This window comes from Oncorhynchus nerka, linkage group LG8 (assembly GCF_034236695.1).
Source record: "Oncorhynchus nerka isolate Pitt River linkage group LG8, Oner_Uvic_2.0, whole genome shotgun sequence".
Classification (NCBI taxonomy): Eukaryota; Metazoa; Chordata; class Actinopteri; order Salmoniformes; family Salmonidae; genus Oncorhynchus; species Oncorhynchus nerka.
In genome coordinates, this window is record NC_088403.1 from 30,964,380 (window position 1) to 30,984,796 (window position 20,417).

General features: G+C 44.6%; 1 pseudogene; it reads right to left on the bottom strand.

The window, feature by feature from the left end:
* Positions 1-1,336: 1,336 nt before the first annotated feature.
* Positions 1,337-18,139, bottom strand: LOC135572910 (patatin-like phospholipase domain-containing protein 2; annotated as a pseudogene).
* Between the last annotated feature and the right edge of the window lie 2,278 nt (positions 18,140-20,417).

A 20,417-nucleotide genomic window follows, 5' to 3' on the forward strand; every position in this document is an offset into this window, starting at 1 on the left:
AAAAATAAAAGTATAAATAATTTCAAATTCCTTATAATAAGCAATGTAGACGGCACCATTTTCTTGTTTTTACAATGTATGGATAGCCAAGGTAACACTCCAACACTCAGACACCATTTACAAACGATGCATTTGTATTTAGTGAGTCTGCCAGATCAGCCACGTGTTCTCTTGATAAGTGTGTGAATTTGTCCATTTTCTTATCCTGCTAAGCATTCATCATGTAACTAGTACTTTTGGGTGTCAGGGAAGTAGAAAGTAGAAAGTACATTATTGTCTTTAGGAATATAGTGAAGTAAAAGTAAAATTTGTCAAAAAAGTAAAAATACTTTAAATTACTACTTAAATAATTTTTGGGGTATCTGTACTTTACTTTTTACATAAGTACTTTAACACGACTGCAGTGATAGTCAATTTCCTTCTACTACTTTTATGAGTTGGAAAGCATACACTGCCACCTAGAGTGTGTTGTTTGAACAGGTTGCTCTATAAAGCCAAGGTTGACGATTTACTTCCACCTGCAGTTGTGGAATGTTTACTCACAAGTATAATTCATTGGTTTATCCCTCCTGGTGACCTGGATGGAATTATGTGATCATCTCTTAATCCATAGGGTTAAGGAATGGTGGATGTCCTCGATGCCGCTGCCCATGCTGACATAGCCGTTCGGGCACTAGAGTCCTCTATCTATCTCTATGGAATGAACAACAACAGGACCAGACAGTACCAACTGGGGTGTATTCATTACTCTTATTATTTTGCAAAACGTTTAGAGTGTTGCAAAACGTTTACTCCAAACTAAAAATATTTTACAACATAAACAAGAGTTTCTTATTAGACACATTTAATTAGGTTCCTCCCTTTTTGTTCCATTGGCTCTGTTTGGTTCTTAAACGGTAAACGTTTTCGTTAGTGCTGAGCAAATAACCGAAATGTCCATTATTTTTTGTTTATTAAACAACTAATTAACCTACGTCTGTTCAATTATTTAAATTCCATTTTGTGTGTGTGTGTGTGTGTGGGGGGGGGGGGGATCTTTGATCTCGATGTACAGTTTTTGTAGAGATAAATCAGATGAAGCCTGAATTTTGAGATGTAATAGGGAGTTGTCCATTCCAACGCACCAACCTTGTTGTTTCCGCGGACCCGCAACGGCCTCTGATACCCTTGTATTAAAGGCCCTTATTGAATTCACAAGTTCTTGTAAATGTCATATTTCTAAGACAATTTTCCACCACATAACAACAGTAAAGGAACAAGTAGTCCAAGGTTTTCAGGTTTTCAGTGTTACACATACAGTACCAGTCAAAAGTTTGGACACACCTACTCATAAGTTTTTTTTCTTTATTTCTACTATTTTCTACATTGTAGAATAATAGTGAAGACATCAAAACTATGAAATAACACATGGAATCATGTAGTAAGCAAAAAAGTGTTAAACAAATCAAAATATATTAAATATTTTAGATTCTTCAAAGTAGCCAAACTTTGCCTTGATGACAGCTTTGCAAACTCTTGGCATTCTCTCAACCAGCCTCATGAGGTAGTCACCTGGAATGCTTTTCCAACAGTCTTGAAGGAGGTCCCACATATGCTGAGCACTTGGCTGCTTTTCCTTCAATCTGCAGTCCATCTCATCCAAAACTCATTTGAGTTGAGGTCGTGTGATTGTTGAGGCCAGTTCATCTGATGCAGCACTCCATCACTCTCCTTACTGGTCAAATAGCCCTTACACAGCCTGGAGGTGTGTTTTGGGTCATTGTCCTGTTGAAAAACAAATGATAGTCCCACTAAGAGCAAACCAGATGGGATGGCGTATCGCTGCAAAATGCTGTGGTAGCAGTGCTGGTTAAGTGTGTCTTGAATTCTAAATAAAACACTGACAGTGTCACCGGCAAAGCACAATCACACCTCCTCCTCCATGCTTCATGGTGGGAACCACACATGCAGAGATCATCTGTCCAGCTACTCTGCGTCTCACAAAGACACAGCGGTTGGAACCAAAAATCTCAAATTTGGACTCATCTGATCGAAGGACAGATTTACACCGGTCTAATGTCCATTGCTCGTGTTTCTTGGCCCAAGCAAGTTTCTTCTTATTGGTGTCCTTTAGTAGTGGTTTCTTTTCCGCAATTCGACCATGAAGGCCTGACTCATGCAGTCTCCTCTGAACAGATGTGTCTATTACTTGAACTTTAATTATAAATAGTTTAATGTAAACCTTAACTAGTCTACAATTTGTATGATGTATGGACAAACTACAGCAACATATTTTGTGTTTTCTTTATATAAATTTGTTTTTCTAAAGATTGAAAATTTAAAAAAATGACCCGAGAATTTAATCCGAATGGATTTTCGTAAAGAGAATTTGCTGTAAAAAAATTCTAAATTCTGGCAAAAATGTCAAATGTTTTTAAAATAAGAAACTTTCCCAAAAACTGGACACACAGCTCATAGTCAAGGAAGTCAACGTCAACTCAAGTCAACAGTCCGTTAGGAATGAATTCTACATTTAACTGAACACGGGTAGGTGGGTACTGTAGCAAAGGAGGCTGCTGAGGGAAGGTCAGCTCATAATAATGGAATGAAACCAAATACATGGAAACCATGTGATGTATTTCATACCATTCCATTAATTCCGCTCCAGCCATTACCACGAGTCCCCCCCCCCCCAATTAAGGTGCTACCAACCTCTTGTGTACTGTCTGTAGGTAGGTAGCAAGGGAGGCTGGTGGGAGGAGCTAAATGACCTCAGGCTCATTATATTGGCTGGAATGGAATTAATGGAACGAAGTGAAACATGGTTTCCATATGTTTCATGTGTTTGATATCGTTCAGCCATTACAATGAGCCGGTCATCCTATAGCTCCTTCCACCAGCCTCCTCTAGGTAGGTAGGTAGGTAGAGTTGTAGTGACAACAGGTTATCTGGAAAAACTAGACATTGTTAGTTATAAAATGTGTAATTCCAAAAAAGAATTAACTTGCAGAGGTCTTTGGTGGTGAGCTGGTAAATTATTTTCCAATGTGGTACAATAGAATGAAATATGGATGGTGGAGTGATCAAAAGACATGATTGAGTCATTAGTGTGTCTATAGAAACAGTTCTGGATTCCAAAGCTATTCGATCACATTACCATATTTTGTCCATCCCAAACCACCCTTCACAGTTGCTGGACTGTCCTATCATATATTTTTTTTATAGTCACAGTGTCCTCTCATTGGTGGATGGGACTGTCAGTCAGTCTCGTCCTGCAAGCCAACAAAGAAGCAGATCTGTCGTGGGGAGGGGCTGGGCATGAGGGGGCTGGTGGGGCGGCGGGGAGAGGGGATGGTGGGGATGTTCCAGTATTGACTTTGGAGGTCAAGAGCAGAGAGAGCGAACCCGGCGAGGTGACCGTTTCTCTCCCTGTGTCTGTCACTATCTAGGGGTGGGGGCAGGCTCATGCAATTCCTCAGGGAGCCATCACTGCAAAAATAAAAGGCCATTAGACTTTATTCATACTGTATGATAGACACCCAAATCTACAAGTAGACTCCATCCATACATCATATAACCCAGTAGTAGTAACTCCATGTCTCTCACCTGGTTATGTCTACTGGCGCTCCTCTCCAGGCCTGTCTGTACAAGCTCCCAGCAACATCCCCAGCCACCCCAGCTAGCCAACGCAAGTCTGCAGGCACCTCTGGGATCCACTCCACAATCCTGGAGCACAGGAGAGGGACAACACAGCAAGTCAATGTACTGTCATGTACCACTGTGGGGGCCAGTTCACAATAATTCCTGTGGTGGATTGACTTGCCCACTAGGTGGCGTGTGCAGCACATTCAAATTGATTGTGTTTAGTAGGAAACCTGTTTGTGTTCCTAGTTTGTTTGCATTCACAGTGTTATTTTTGTTGATGTGGTGGGCTAATGACTGCTTTAAAGACTACTTTGTTGTCAGTGGTTGTTGTCAGGGCTAATTTGAAGGTATTGGCTGCTGTATGTTAAAGGCTAGTTATGCTAAAGGCTAGTTCAGGGTTTAGTAGCTGATTTGTTTGCATTAGTGTTGTCATCCTTGGTTGCTGTTTGAGCTACTGTGACCGCGTTGAGTTCATTGAGGGTTGTTAGTGGTAGGTAGCACTGGTGGTGTTGGATGTTGTCTTACCTCTTGCCCACTGAGTAGGCTGATACCACAGGTAGTGTGCAGGGCAGGAGCATGTAGGAGGCCACTCTGACCGGCAGCATCTCAGACACCTGAGCATACAGACCAGGCTTCTGCTGGCACGCCTCACAGAACACTACAGTTATAGAGACACAATATGTCACACTTCGCTGATACGGGCACAGCCTCAGAAGACTTTCAGAGACACACAACAGCCACAAGTCACTGACAACAGAGCAGTGACAACACAATGTTAACTAGATAACAACAGTTTCTAACAGCTTGGAGCAGAAAAGATCAGAGTCTAGGTTAACTTCCTATCTACCTTTTTTTGATTTGGGTAGGCAGGTTGTCAACAATCTGCTCGTCCAGCCACCAGTGCCGCTTCCTCAGGAGGCGGAGCCGGAGCATCCAGTCCTTAGTGGTTTCCATGGCGATGGGCTTGCAGCAGCAGGTGTGTATGGCTTCTGATGGGTTGGGGCCGGCAGTCGGACACTCCAGCTTCAGCAAATCTGACATCATAAACAATATAATTCATCATCTTTGCGACACAACAATAAAATATTACCCCATAAATAAGTGCAGGTTTACTCCATACTTCATGTTGAACCCTGTACATCATTGATGCTCACTGCATGTACTGTATATCACAGTAGCTTATGATCTTAGCACAGCCCACTATTACTGTCAAAGGCAACATAGTAATACTCACGGTTCTCCTCAAGAAAGCGAAGGGCGTCCTTGTAGCCACTCTGACATATCTCTGCCATGACCTGTCAAAGAAAACACATAGATCATACCTATTGAGGTAGGGGATCATATGCAAGAGATAGATTGAATAAATAATCATATCACAGGATCATCAGGACTCAGATATACCCACCCACACACAATACAGAGCATGATCTCACATTATGTGATTACTTATAACTATCATTACCACTGACTGATTAGCAATCATGTTATTGCTGACAGTTAACAACCGTATTACACAAGTACAGCTGTATATGACCACATAAAACAGAGGGGAATTAATTATATCAGCCAGAACCCTCCTGTGCAACAGGCTCCTGTATTTGTGGATGGACAACAATCCAGGAAGTGGTAGACTAAGGGTTAAAGGTCAACGTGGCAGAGTTCTCCCTGTTCTCTGGCTACTCCTTATTCTGTGTTCCTACAACAACAAAGCAACAGGGAGAGAGGTATGTGGATAGCTAACGTCACAGTGTCACGACCTACAGTAGGTGTGAATTTAGTCAGGGTGGGTTAAACACTATGACACGTGAGGGAAAAGGTAGGGTGGAGTGTTCTTTGTGTGTGTGTCTGTGCATGTCATGTGTAAACACTATGTCAAAGGTGGGCAGAGTCAAGAGAAACACACACTTCCTTTTCGAAGTAGGGCCTCTGCACATGACTCTGTCAGTGGGATTCGGCATAATCCCCAAATTCCAGAAAACACATCATTCCAGACACATGGAGGGAAAAGACAGTGTCAGATCTTGGATTGCAGCAACAATAATAACACAGCGAAAACTGAACCAAGAGACACAGATCAACCTCAAAGAGGGCAAAGTTCACCTTACGCTAAAGTTGACTCCCATGTTATTATCCAGACAGTGAAGAAGAATGTGCAATACAGGAAATGCAATTCAACAAGGACAAAAGCCAATAATGTCATGCCAGTATTGATCACTGTGGAGTTAGGGAGGGACCGGGGAGAGCAAAGTTCAGATAGGAAGTATGGGGGGTAAGGGAAGGAGGCAGAGTCCAAAGAGGAGATAGGGTAGGGGGTGAAATGGGGGAGTTGGAGTTATACAATCAGGGAATAGGACAGTGGGAGGTCAGGGGTCCAGTCTCCCATACCAGACTACTACGCTCTCCTACAGAAATGTATAGAATGTTTCAAGGGTACCTAAATAAGGATTTCACAACACATAACCAATACATAAGGCATTTATTTACAAGTAGTCATAAACAACCCATCTGATGAATGGGACTAAGGTGCATCCTGATCCTCCATCCTACCTTCGTGGACAGGGCCTACATAAAGGACTTCAAACGTCTTCCCGGGGCTACGTATAACGCATCGGTAAGCAGTCATAGCGGTCGCCCTACCTTGGGTTCTGGGGGAAACAGGGCTTTGCTGAGGCGGTACATATTGCCCAGGTTAATCTGGATGGAGGTGTTGGTGAAATGAAGCTCGTGGATGTTGAAGGAGGTGTCCCGGGGACAGATGTCGCTTTCGCCTGAGAACGGAGAGATGGTGATGGTGTTCTTCAGCTCCGACTGAGGAAGGTTGTCACTGATCCCCCCATCCACATAACGCTGGAGAGAGAAGAGGGGGGAGAGAGGGAGGAGGGAGAGCGAAAGTGAGAATACTTGGGTGTTTTTGGAACCATGCACAACTTACATCAGGACCACAGCCTCTCCACAGAACAAGACCCTGGGCATACTGTGGTCAAGATGTCTCAGGGCTGACAGAGATGACTGTTCTACATCTCTATTTATATACTTAAAATATTTGTTGTTGACTTCCTCCGCTTATCTTCTGCGAAAAAATATGTCACTTATAACCCGACTCGGGTTATCACTGAAATCTAATATGATACGATACGACATATTCAAGGACACATTCCCCTCTTGAGGCCATATTAGGCATGTCAGTACAAGATTTCCCCTTAGCCAGCTTCTCCACAATGCCAACTCACGACCAAACAATCTGACATCACTATTTGGAGAATTAATACATTTTTACACCAGTCTTATGTAATTACCCGATGCAGCTCTATTTCAAGTTCAGATGCTACCCTCTAACATTTCAAAATGAATTCATAATTTTCCAGTGTAAAAGGCTTAGAACATCTGAGGGGGAAAAAGGATATCAGTGCCAGTTCCAAAGCATGATGTCACGCCCTGACCTTAGTGAGCCTTTTATATTCTCTATTTGATTAGGTCAGGGTGTGACTTGGGTGGGCAAATGTATGTTTCTATTTCCTTGTTGGCCTAGTATGGTTCCCAATCAGAGGCAGCTGTTTATCATTGTCTCTGATTGGGGATCATACTTAGGCAGCCCTTTTTCCCACCTTAGATTGTGGGATCTTGTTTGTGTGTAGTTGCTTTCTGCACTGCATGTAGAGTTATGTTCATTTTTGTATTTTGTTGTTTTTTCGGTGTCATTTAAATAAAAGTAATAGGTACGCTTAACACGCTGCACCTTGGTCCAATCCATCTCTAAACGATCGTGACACATGATCAAGACTCAATTTGGCAGTGAGGTTGGCAATGAGTTCAGGGCTGAGGGCAAAGAATGTACTATATTTCCTTTATCAGAGTGTCAAAACCAACTGTTACGAGAATGTAGTCCAGTGATGAAATCTAGTTCAAATGAAACCGCATCACCTTCACAAGAAACTTTTAAATAAATAGTATGTACAGTATTCTGAAGAAGTACATGCTCAGTCAACTGGCAAAAAGTTCAAACTCATGCACTCAGATATGCTTTTCAAAATTCATTCATGACTGAAAGACAATGTCCCATTCATGACTGTTCATGACCTACTTAGGCCTAGTATAGGACATACATCTATATAGAGAGATGGGGCATACATCTATATAGAGATGGGACATACATCTATATAGAGAGATGGGACATACATCTATATAGAGAGATGGGACATACATCTATATAGAGAGATGGGACATACATCTATATAGAGAGATGGGACATACATCTATATAGAGAGATGGGACATACATCTATATAGAGATGGGACATACATCTATATAGAGAGATGGGACATACATCTATATAGAGAGATGGGACATACATCTATATAGAGAGATGGGACATACATCTATATAGAGAGATGGGACATACATCTATATAGAGAGATGGGACATACATCTATATAGAGAGATGGGACATACATCTATATACAGAGATGGGACATACATCTATATAGAGAGATGGGGCATACATCTATATAGAGAGATGGGACATACATATATATAGAGAGATGGGACATACATCTATATAGAGAGATGGGACATACATCTATATAGAGAGATGGGACATACATCTATATAGAGAGATGGGACATACATCTATATAGAGAGATGGGACATACATCTATATAGAGATGGGACATACATCTATATAGAGAGATGGGACATACATCTATATATAGAGAGATGGGACATACATCTATATAGAGAGATGGGACATACATCTATATAGAGAGATGGGGCATACATCTATATAGAGAGATGGGACATACATATATATAGAGAGATGGGACATACATCTATATAGAGAGATGGGACATACATCTATATAGAGAGATGGGACATACATCTATATAGAGAGGGGCATACATCTATATAGAGATGGGGCATACATCTATATACATGTATATATACAACTGAGGTCAGCAAAGTGGCAAAGCGGATTCAAATGAGCGGCGTCGGAAACTTGTGCCTCCGTTAAAATGGAGAGACGGATAGATGTGATGTGTTCCGGAGTTCCAAATTGAGCAGCTGCTGAAAAATGAGCTCCTGTATATATTGAGATATAAATGGTTTTTAGAGTGAAGTACATCGAAAAAATCAAGAGAAAACTGCAAGACTCAATAGAAGACAAAACAAGGAACAAACCAAAAAGACAGGCTTTTGAAGAAGTAACTATTTTTCATAAAATTGTACAGTTATCTTAGCTAGCTGAATTGCTAGCTGAATTGTTTACTTGTTGCTAAGCAGTTGCTAGGGACTCTCCTGGAAGAAGCTAGCTAGCTTACAAAGAATAACAAACAAAAAAATATCTAGTTAACAGAAGAAAGGAAGACAAAATAAGGACAGAAGAAAAAGGAAAAGAAAAAGGACAACAAAGTGAAACCTCTAAAGAAACAAGAGACCATAATACAAGAAACAGCACTATAGAGAGATAGAACAACAACAACGCAGCAACTGCCAGCTAGCCTACTTCAGCAGTACTGTATCATTTGAATTATTTTAGTCAATAAGATTCCTGCTACGTAAGCTTAACTTTCTGAACATTCGAGACGTGTAGTCCATTTGTCATTCCAATCTCCTTTGCATTAGCGTAGCCTCTTCTGTAGCCTGTCAACTATGTGTCTGTCTATCCCTGTTCTCTCCTCTCTGCACAGACCATACAAACGCTCCACACCGCGTGGCAGCGCCACTCTAATCTGGTGGTCCCAGCGCGCACGACCCACGTGGAGTTCCAGGTCTCCGGTAGCCTCTGGAACTGCCGATCTGCGGCCAACAAGGCAGAGTTCATCTCAGCCTATGCCTCCCTCCAGTCCCTCGACTTCTTGGCACTGACGGAAACATGGATCACCACAGATAACACTGCTACTCCTACTGCTCTCTCTTCGTCCGCCCACGTGTTCTCGCACACCCCGAGAGCTTCTGGTCAGCGGGGTGGTGGCACCGGGATCCTCATCTCTCCCAAGTGGTCATTCTCTCTTTCTCCCCTTACCCATCTGTCTATCGCCTCCTTTGAATTCCATGCTGTCACAGTTACCAGCCCTTTCAAGCTTAACATCCTTATCATTTATCGCCCTCCAGGTTCCCTCGGAGAGTTCATCAATGAGCTTGATGCCTTGATAAGCTCCTTTCCTGAGGACGGCTCACCTCTCACAGTTCTGGGCGACTTTAACCTCCCCACGTCTACCTTTGACTCATTCCTCTCTGCCTCCTTCTTTCCACTCCTCTCCTCTTTTGACCTCACCCTCTCACCTTCCCCCTCTACTCACAAGGCAGGCAATACGCTCGACCTCATCTTTACTAGATGCTGTTCTTCCACTAACCTCACTGCAACTCCTCCAAGTCTCCGACCACTACCTTGTATCCTTTTCCCTCTTGCTCTCATCCAACACTTCCCACACTGCCCCTACTCGGATGGTATCGCGCCGTCCCAATCTTCGCTCTCTCTCCCCCGCTACTCTCTCCTCTTCCATCCTATCATCTCTTCCCTCTGCTCAAACCTTCTCCAACCTATCTCCTGATTCTGCCTCCTCAACCCTCCTCTCCTCCCTTTCTGCATCCCTTGATTCTCTATGTCCCCTATCCTCCAGGCCGGCTCGGTCCTCCCCTCCTGCGCCGTGGCTCGACGACTCATTGCGAGCTCACAGAACAGGGCTCCGGGCAGCCGAGCGGAAATGGAGGAAAACTCGCCTCCCTGCGGACCTGGCATCCTTTCACTCCCTCCTCTCTACATTTTCCTCTTCTGTCTCTGCTGCTAAAGCCACTTTCTACCACTCTAAAGTCCAAGCATCTGCCTCTAACCCTAGGAAGCTCTTTGCCACCTTCTCCTCCCTCCTGAATCCTCCTCCCCTCCCCCCTCCTCCCTCTCTGCAGATGACTTCGTCAACCATTTTGAAAAGAAGGTCGACGACATCCGATCCTCGTTTGCTAAGTCAAACGACACCGCTGGTTCTGCTCACACTGCCCTACCCTGTGCTCTGACCTCTTTCTCCCCTCTCTCTCCAGATGAAATCTCGCGTCTTGTGACGGCCGGCCGCCCAACAACCTGCCCGCTTGACCCTATTCCCTCCTCTCTTCTCCAGACCATTTCCGGAGACCTTCTCCCTTACCTCACCTCGCTCATCAACTCATCCCTGACCGCTGGCTACGTCCCTTCTGTCTTCAAGAGAGCGAGAGTTGCACCCTTCTGAAAAAAACCTACACTCGATCCCTCCGATGTCAACAACTACAGACCAGTATCCCTTCTTTCTTTTCTCTCCAAAACTCTTGAACGTGCCGTCCTTGGCCAGCTCTCCCGCTATCTCTCTCAGAATGACCTTCTTGATCCAAATCAGTCTGGTTTCAAGACTAGTCATTCAACTGAGACTGCTCTTCTCTGTATCACGGAGGCCCTCCGCACTGCTAAAGCTAACTATCTCTCCTCTGCTCTCATCCTTCTAGACCTATCGGCTGCCTTCGATACTGTGAACCATCAGATCCTCCTCTCCACCCTCTCCGAGTTGGGCATCTCCGGCGCGGCCCACGCTTGGATTGCGCCCTACCTGACAGGTCGCTCCTACCAGGTGGCGTGGCGAGAATCTGTCTCCTCACCACGCGCTCACCACTGGCGTCCCCCAGGGCTCTGTTCTAGGCCCTCTCCTATTCTCGCTATACACCAAGTCACTTGGCTCTGTCATAACCTCACATGGTCTCTCCTATCATTGCTATGCAGACGACACACAATTAATCTTCTCCTTTCCCCCTTCTGATGACCAGGTGGCGAATCGCATCTCTGCATGTCTGGCAGACATATCAGTGTGGATGACGGATCACCACCTCAAGCTGAACCTCGGCAAGACGGAGCTGCTCTTCCTCCCGGGGAAGGACTGCCTGTTCCATGATCTCGCCATCACGGTTGACAACTCCATTGTGTCCTCCTCCCAGAGCGCTAAGAACCTTGGCGTGATCCTGGACAACACCCTGTCGTTCTCAACTAACATCATGGCGGTGGCCCGTTCTTGTAGGTTCATGCTCTACAACATCCGCAGAGTACGACCCTGCCTCACACAGGAAGCAGCGCAGGTCCTAATCCAGGCACTTGTCATCTCCCGTCTGGATTACTGCAACTCGCTGTTGGCTGGGCTCCCTGCCTGTGCCATTAAACCCCTACAACTCATCCAGAACGCCGCAGCCCGTCTGGTGTTCAACCTTCCCAAGTTCTCTCACGTCACCCCGCTCCTCCGCTCTCTCCACTGGCTTCCAGTTGAAGCTCGCATCCGCTACAAGACCATGGTGCTTGCCTACGGAGCTGTGAGGGGAACGGCACCTCAGTACCTCCAGGCTCTGATCAGGCCCTACACCCAAACAAGGGCACTGCGTTCATCCACCTCTGGCCTGCTCGCCTCTCTACCACTGAGGAAGTACAGTTCCGCGCAGCCCAGTCAAAACTGTTCGCTGCTCTGGCCCCCAATGGTGGAACAAACTCCCTCACGACGCCAGGACAGCGGAGTCAATCACCACCTTCCGGAGACACCTGAAACCCCACCTCTTTCAGGAATACCTAGGATAGGATAAAGTAATCCTTCTCACCCCCCTTAAAAGATTTAGATGCACTATTGTAAAGTGGCTGTTCCACCACCATACATCTATATAGAGAGATGGGACATACATCTATATAGAGAGATGGGACATACATCTATATAGAGAGATGGGACATACATCTATATAGAGAGATGGGACATACATCTATATAGAGAGATGGGACATACATCTATATAGAGAGATGGGACATACATCTATATAGAGATGGGACATAAATCTATATAGAGAGATGGGACATACATCTATATAGAGAGATGGGGCATACGACAGGTATGAGTGTTAATGTGTTAAGTCACAATGTAAACTTGGCTCTGAGCCCGTTCTTCCCCAGAGACAGAATGGTACACAATGTACAGCAGACAACCAGAGAGAAAGAGAGACTGGATGGGGGTGGAGGAGTTTAAACAGGATATCTAAATAGCTATCTGTGAACCTGACTCACCCGACTCGACTATAGGACACACTAACTATTGCCTATATTTATTGGACAATCTAGTGTGTTCTGCCTATGTTCTATGGATGTATACGTTGGCACTGAGCCAGGGACATGCCCAGATAGCAGCTATATGCCCTCAAGAATAACAAGAGCAGATAGCAGTGAAATATACTAGAGAAAAAGCTGCATAAATAGGTCAGTGCTATATGGTAGTTGATGTTTTGGAGGACTGCGCTCCTATGTCCTAGTGACTCAGTTTAGAATGGAGACACCCTGTTTTGGAGGACTGTGCTCCTATGTCCTAGTGACTCAGTTTAGAATGGAGACACCCTGTTTTGGAGGACTGTGCTCCTATGTCCTAGTGACTCAGTTTAGAATGGAGACACCCTGTTTTGGAGGACTGTGCTCCTATGTCCTAGTGACTCAGTTTAGAATGGAGACACCCTGTTTTGGAGGACTGTGCTCCTATGTCCTAGTGACTCAGTTTAGAATGGAGACACCCTGTTTTGGAGGACTGTGCTCCTATGTCCTAGTGACTCAGTTTAGAATGGAGACACCCTGTTTTGGAGGACTGTGCTCCTATGTCCTAGTGACTCAGTTTAGAATGGAGACACCCTGTTTTGGAGGACTGCGCTCCTATGTCCTAGTGACTCAGTTTAGAATGGAGACACCCTGTTTTGGAGGACTGTGCTCCTATGTCCTAGTGACTCAGTTTAGAATGGAGACACCCTGTTTTGGAGGACTGCGCTCCTATGTCCTAGTGACTCAGTTTAGAATGGAGACACCCTGGATAAGAGCGTCTGCTAAATGACTTAAATGTAATGTAAATGTAATGTTTTGGAGGACTGTGCTCCTATGTCCTAGTGACTCAGTTTAGAATGGAGACACCCTGTTTTGGAGGACTGTGCTCCTATGTCCTAGTGACTCAGTTTAGAATGGAGACACCCTGTTTTGGGGGACTGTGCTCCTATGTCCTAGTGACTCAGTTTAGAATGGAGACACCCTGTTTTGGAGGACTGTGCTCCTAAGTCCTAGTGACTCAGTTTAGAATGGAGACACCCTGTTTTGGAGGACTGTGCTCCTAAGTCCTAGTGACTCAGTTTAGAATGGAGACACCCTGTTTTGGAGGACTGTGCTCCTATGTCCTAGTGACTCAGTTTAGAATGGAGCCACCCTGGACTCTGGTCCCAATCTGCTGAGGCCAGAAGCCAGTCTGGAAGTATATAAAACACCACTGGCCTGCCAAGGGAAATGGTTCTCGGGCTGATTAGCTACTAGGGTGAGGTAGATCGACAAATAAAAAAGTACAAGAATGTGTATGCAAAGACAGACAGACAGACAGACAGACAGGCAGACAGGCAGACAGACAGACAGACAGACAGACAGACAGACAGACAGACAGGCAGACAGACAGACAGACAGACAGACAGACAGACAGACAGACAGACAGACAGACAGACAGACAGACAGACAGGCAGACAGACAGACAGACAGACAGACAGGCAGACAGACAGACAGACAGACAGACAGACAGACAGACAGACAGACAGACAGACAGACAGACAGACAGACAGACAGACAGACAGACTCCTTATGACTCCTTATGACTATGACCTGAGCAATAAAGGCATCTTAAAGACCATAATAAACTCAGTCCAACATTGGCTGATTTTTCTTAGAAATGAAGGAAACCGTGTTCAAGGAAATGTAAGAAAGCAGTTGAGGCATTAGGGCCTTGGGCACTTACCACTCCTTGGAAGGATGGGGGGATCAGGCCACAGTATATGGGGATGAAACAGCTACACAGCAGCGCCTGTAGACACACCAGAGAGAGATGTTACACAGTCCAACCCAGTTTACACTTCATACAACTAATGTAAACAGTCAATGGCAAGGCCAGGAGCTGAAAGGACAAATATGTCTGGGATATGTATGGGATAAATGTGGGATATGGAAAAACTCCCATCAGGCCCATATTCACAATGTGTTTCATTGTAGGAGTACTGATCTACGATCAGGTCTCAAGCGGCAAAACCGATCCTATATCAGTACTCCTACTCGGATATGTTTTGTGAATAGCAGCCCAAGTGGGTTGAGTGAGGACACTGACCTGGATGAGCTCCTCCTTGGACTTGAACTCGGACACGATGACGTTTTGTCCATCAGACACGCGAGTGAGTGACACACACAGCCTCCCGGAGGCGAGTGTGTGTGCATCGGCGGGCAGGTCGCGCTCCAGGCCCGACCTGATGATCTTGACCAGGTTGAAGGAGGGGTGGAGGGGACCCAGGTTATGTTTCCGGGCCTCCTTGGCAGTCTCGATCACATCCTCACAGCACTTAGCTAGAGGAAGGGAGGCAAGGAGGGACAGTCTGTCAGTTGTGTTAGGGCCTTCCATTGGGAGGAATTGGACAATGTTTTCTATTCAAAGGAAGATTGATTCTCAACGGAACTAACGCTACGGTCACAAGACGCAGGCCTCCTAATTGTCCCTAGAATTTCTAAGCAAACAGCTGGAGGCAGGGCTTTCTCCTATAGAGCTCCATTTTTATGGAACGGTCTGCCTACCCATGTAAGAGACGCAAACTCGGTCTCAACCTTTAAGTCTTTACTGAAGACTCATCTCTTCAGTGGGTCATATGATTGAGTGTAGTCTGGCCCAGGAGTGGGAAGGTGAACGGAAAGGCTCTGGAGCAACGAACCGCCCTTGCTGTCTCTGCCTGGCCGGTTCCCCTCTTTCCACTGGGATTCTCTGCCTCTAACCCTATTACAGGGGCTGAGTCACTGGCTTACTGGGGCTCTTTCATACCGTCCCTGGGAGGGGTGCATCACCTGAGCTTATATACTTCCTGTTTGGCCCTGTCCGGGGGTGTCCTCGGATGGGTCTCCTGACCCCTCCTGTCTCAGCCTCCAGTATTTATGCTGCAGTAGTTTATGTGTCGGGGGGCTAGGGTCAGTTTGTTATATCTGGAGTACTTCTCCTGTCCTATTCGGTGTCCTGTGTGAATTTAAGTGTGCTCTCTCTAATTCTCTCTTTCTTTCTCTCTCTCGGAGGACCTGAGCCCTAGGACCATGCCTCAGGACTACCTGACATGATGACTCCTTGCTGTCCCCAGTCCACCTGGCCGTGCTGCTGCTCCAGTTTCAACTGACCTGAGCCCCAGGACCATGCCTCAGGACTACCTGACATGATGACTCCTTGCTGTCCCCAGTCCACCTGGCCGTGCTGCTGCTCCAGTATCAACTGTTCTGCCTTATTATTATTCGACCATGCTGGTCATTTATGAACATTTGAACATCTTGGCCATGTTCTGTTATAATCTCCACCCGGCACAGCCAGAAGAGGACTGGCCACCCCACATAGCCTGGTTCCTCTCTAGGTTTCTTCCTAGGTTTTGGCCTTTCTAGGGAGTTTTTCCTAGCCACCGTGCTATTTGATTTGATTTGATTTAAACAGTGATCCCAAGCTCACAAAAAATAAATATCCACTGGTTTCCCTTATTTAACTGCCCTGCAACTGTACTGAGCTAGTTATGTGTGTTCATCTGATCTACACTTGGATGGAATGGATCTAAAGTGTTTTATGCTCACAGACAGAGTTCTAGTAAAGAAGATCGGGTGATTAAAAACATACCGAGGTAGTCTTATCAGTGGAACACCTGGGAGTCACTGAGTGACAGTGAAAAATGTAACCCTATAAAAACTGAGGTCATGAACAGTAACCTATATCTTTCTCCTGGCAATTTTCACAACAATCCAGTACTTTCATTTGACTCTTAATGACCCCTTTGTTGACTGTTCACTCAGTAAGTCTCTCTCTCAATTCAATTCAATTCAAGGGGCTTTATTGACATGGGAAACATGTGTTCACATTGCTAAAGTAAGTGAGGTAGATAATATACAAAAGTGAAATAAACAATAAAAATGAACAGTGAACATTACACATACAGAAGTTTCAAAACAATAAAGACATTACATATGTCATATTATGTATATATACAGTTTTGTAACAATGTACAAATGTTTAAAGTACATAAGGGAAAATAAATAAGCATAAATATGGGTTGTATTTACAATGGTGTTTGTTCTTCACTGGTTACCCTTTTCTTGTGGCAAAAGGTCACAAATCTTGCTGCTGTGATGGCACACTGTGGAATTTCACCCAGTAGATATGGGAGTTTATCAAAATTGGGTTTGTTTTCAAATTATTTGTGGATCTGTGTAATCTGAGGGAAATATGTGTCTCTAATATGGTCATACATTGGGCAGGAGGTTAGGAAGTGCAGCTCAATTTCCACCTCATTTTGTGGGCAGTGTGCACATATCCTGTCTTCTCTTGAGAGCCATGTCTGCCTACGGCGGCCTTTCTCAATAGCAAGGTAATGCTCAATGAGTCTGTACATAGTCAAAGCTTTCCTGAAGTTTGGGTCAGTCACAGCGGTCAGGTATTCTGCCACTGTGTACTCTCTGTTTAGGGCCAAATAGCATTCTATCTCTCTCTCTGTCTCTCTCTCTCATTTAGACAAGACACAATTGGAACACTTACAGTCCCCCAGTCCTTTGTCTCTTTATCAGGTATAAAAGAAAGTGAAAGAGCCATGGTATCACACAGAGACTCACCTAAGTGCTTTCCATGTCACGTTCTATGTCACACAGGGGCATATTTGCTCTTAATCGTGATTGGGTTTTCCCTTAGTCAGCGAGATCAATCAGTACCATTGGGAGGCCTCTGATCCAGAGGACCAACAGGCCAAAGGTCCTATAACTGACTCAGATGGCATTTATCAATGGTAGGCTACCATACTTATGGCAGGCATTTGTCTCTGACCATGTAATTATGTAATTATGCATAATTTGTAGTTTATTACATAATACATGCCATTTAGCAGATGCTTTTATCCAAAGAGACGTACGGTCATGTGTGAATACATTTTATGTCTGTGTTGACCCGGGAATTGAACCCACTACCCTGGCATTACAAGCGCCATGCTCTATACTGAGCTACAAAGGAGCCCCAGTATAACCACCTATCTATTACATAAGAGCAAAGTTTTAAGCATTGTTTAAATATTTTCACCCCATGTATCAAGGCCACAAGTGATTGTTATTTAAAGGTAATTTAGTTGCTAATCTAAAGTTGCCTAAACACATGAAAGAGAGGCCTAGGCTACCAGTCTGCCTCTTTTGCGTGAAAGTCCCCATCCAGGCATTCTACTGATGACAGGGTGTGGTGAACTCAAGTGGCCAGTGTAGGGTATAGTATGCCTACCTATGGATGCCTGGCTGGCGAGCACCGAGGCGGTTAGGGCACCGGCCGAAGCCCCGTAAATCTTGGTGGCACCTTTGATAAGGTAGGGCGCTTGTTCCAACAGGCAGCTGGCCACTCCGATGTGATAAATCCCCAGGAACCCGCAGCCGGCGAATGACAGATTCCATTCCTTCTTTAGGTCGAACATACCGGGTGGACAGTCTTTAACGAGGACCTACAAGTGTTGGTAATGCGCTTGTAATAATCACTCCAAAATGTTTACCCTTGAGTCATTGACAAGTTCCCTTCATTACTGAATGTCAACAACAGTTCCGAAAGAGAACGGCTCAAACTAGCACACACTACTCTGTCTACTTCTCTTGTGTAACGTACAAAGAGATGTATTGAGAATCGCCGGAGCGCTGACTTTCCATAACTTCCCGGTTCTAGAACAGGGCTGGTCTGGCCAATTGGAATAAGGAGGCTGAGTCTTGTTTAGGTGGAGCCACGCCCCACATTATGCATCGGTAAAACATGAGAGTGATGCATTCTATTCGTGTCTATTCTATTCCAATATATTCTGTTCAAATCTATATTTATTTCACCTGCCTGCTATTTGTGTGACAAGTCGAACTTCATTATTAACAGATTTGAGTCATTCAGGCTAACAACCGGAGCATTCCATTGGCTCATGATACCATTCACGTATATTGAAAAACCTAATCTGTTGATTTGATCTTCCAAGAACAACAGGCCTACCTGTATCATCTTGAATGCTTCATGTATGCTTGAAGGCATTCCTCTTCCGGCTACAGAGACTACAGCGAACTGGTGCTGATGCTGAGGAGGGGGCGCACGCATCACATGAGTGCATCCAATTACATCAATTTGCAACGATGTGATTGGCTGAAGCCTGAAGGTCAAGGCGTTCTTCGCTCGTGCGCTATCACGTCCTAGCCAAGCCATACTATCGCTCACAAATCAAATCTAATTATAGCCTTTGAATTGATTACAAAGACATTTTCGTTTGGTGCCCGTTTTGAGGATGGTCGAGAGCGAGGCAGACATGCAAAAAGCACCCCGATAGAGTTTGTGACCAAATAGGCCTACTTCGTGTTTGTTGGAGTGCGGCTCCCACCCTTCTGCAGAGGAAAGATGGAGCAGATCACCAACTTCTCCCTCAGATGTAACGACATAGGGATTGTCACATATCCCAAGTCAGGTTAACAATATTAGCATGTGTTGATGCTATGCAATATATTAGTGCAGTACCCTCACTACCCTGAGATGAAGCATGCTGTAGACTTGAGAATGCAGGGTCTTAGGTGTATTAGTGGAGGATCCTCAGAGGAGGGAGGAGAGGACCATCCTACTCAGTAAATTTCATAAAAATAAAAATAGTTAACAATTAAAAAGTTATCATTTTTAGATAAAACTATACTAAAAATATTGAAGTCACCAAATAACTGATTAAAACACATTGTTTTGCAATGGTCAGTAGCCTCAACAGCACTCTCTGGGGTAGCACCATGGTGTAGCCAGAGAACAGCTATTTTCCATCCTCCTCTGGGTACATTGACTTCCATGCAAAACCTAGGAGGCTCATGGTTCTCATCCCCTTCCATAAACTTACACCGTAATTTCGACAACTTCCGTAGGACGTCCTCCAACCTATCAGAGCTCTTGCAGCATGAATTGACATGTTGTCCACCCAATCAAAGGATCAGAGAATGAATCTAGTATTGAAAGCTTAATCAAGCTAGCTAGCACTGCAGTACATAACATGTGGTGAGTAGTTGACTTAAAGAGAGAAAGACTATAGTTGAAGAGTTTTGAACAGAAGCAGCAGAGAGAGAGAGAGCTACAGTGCATTGCTTTGTCATTATTGTGGTATTGTGTGTAGATTGATGAGGATTTTTTTTTTTAAATCCATTTTAGAGTAAGGTTGTAAAGTAACAAAATGTGGAAAAATTCAAGGGGTCTGAATACTTTCTGAAGGCACTGTAGCTATATTTTGTTGTATATTTTTCACTTTCCCTTACTTAGCTTACTTAGCTAATGCAGCTAGCTGATTTAGCCTACTCAAATACCCGGCTCAAACAGAGAGGAATGCTATTTATGCTAAGTAGCTGGCTAAGGCTTATCCAACACCGGAACTCTTCCAAGTCAAGGTAAGCTTTCGGTTTTATTAATTTATTGCCATCGGGTCCTGCTGGTGTAACTGCTTAACTTCTTGCTGTACACTGTACTACGTGATTATAGCGGGTTTACAAACACGTTAGTTCTAGTAGCTATATTAACTATGACGTTAGCTAATATGGTGACAATGATGTAGGCTGTGTGTAACGGTTAGCGGTTCTGGTATGAAGGTTTGGCTTGGAAAGGTTTTTCGCTTGGTCACAGACAGCTATTGTGTTGTGCACTGAACTCTACGAGCGAAGGGAAAAGGTGAGAAGAGGAGAGTGCATAGATGCGAGAAGGAATTATACAACGAGCAAAGTG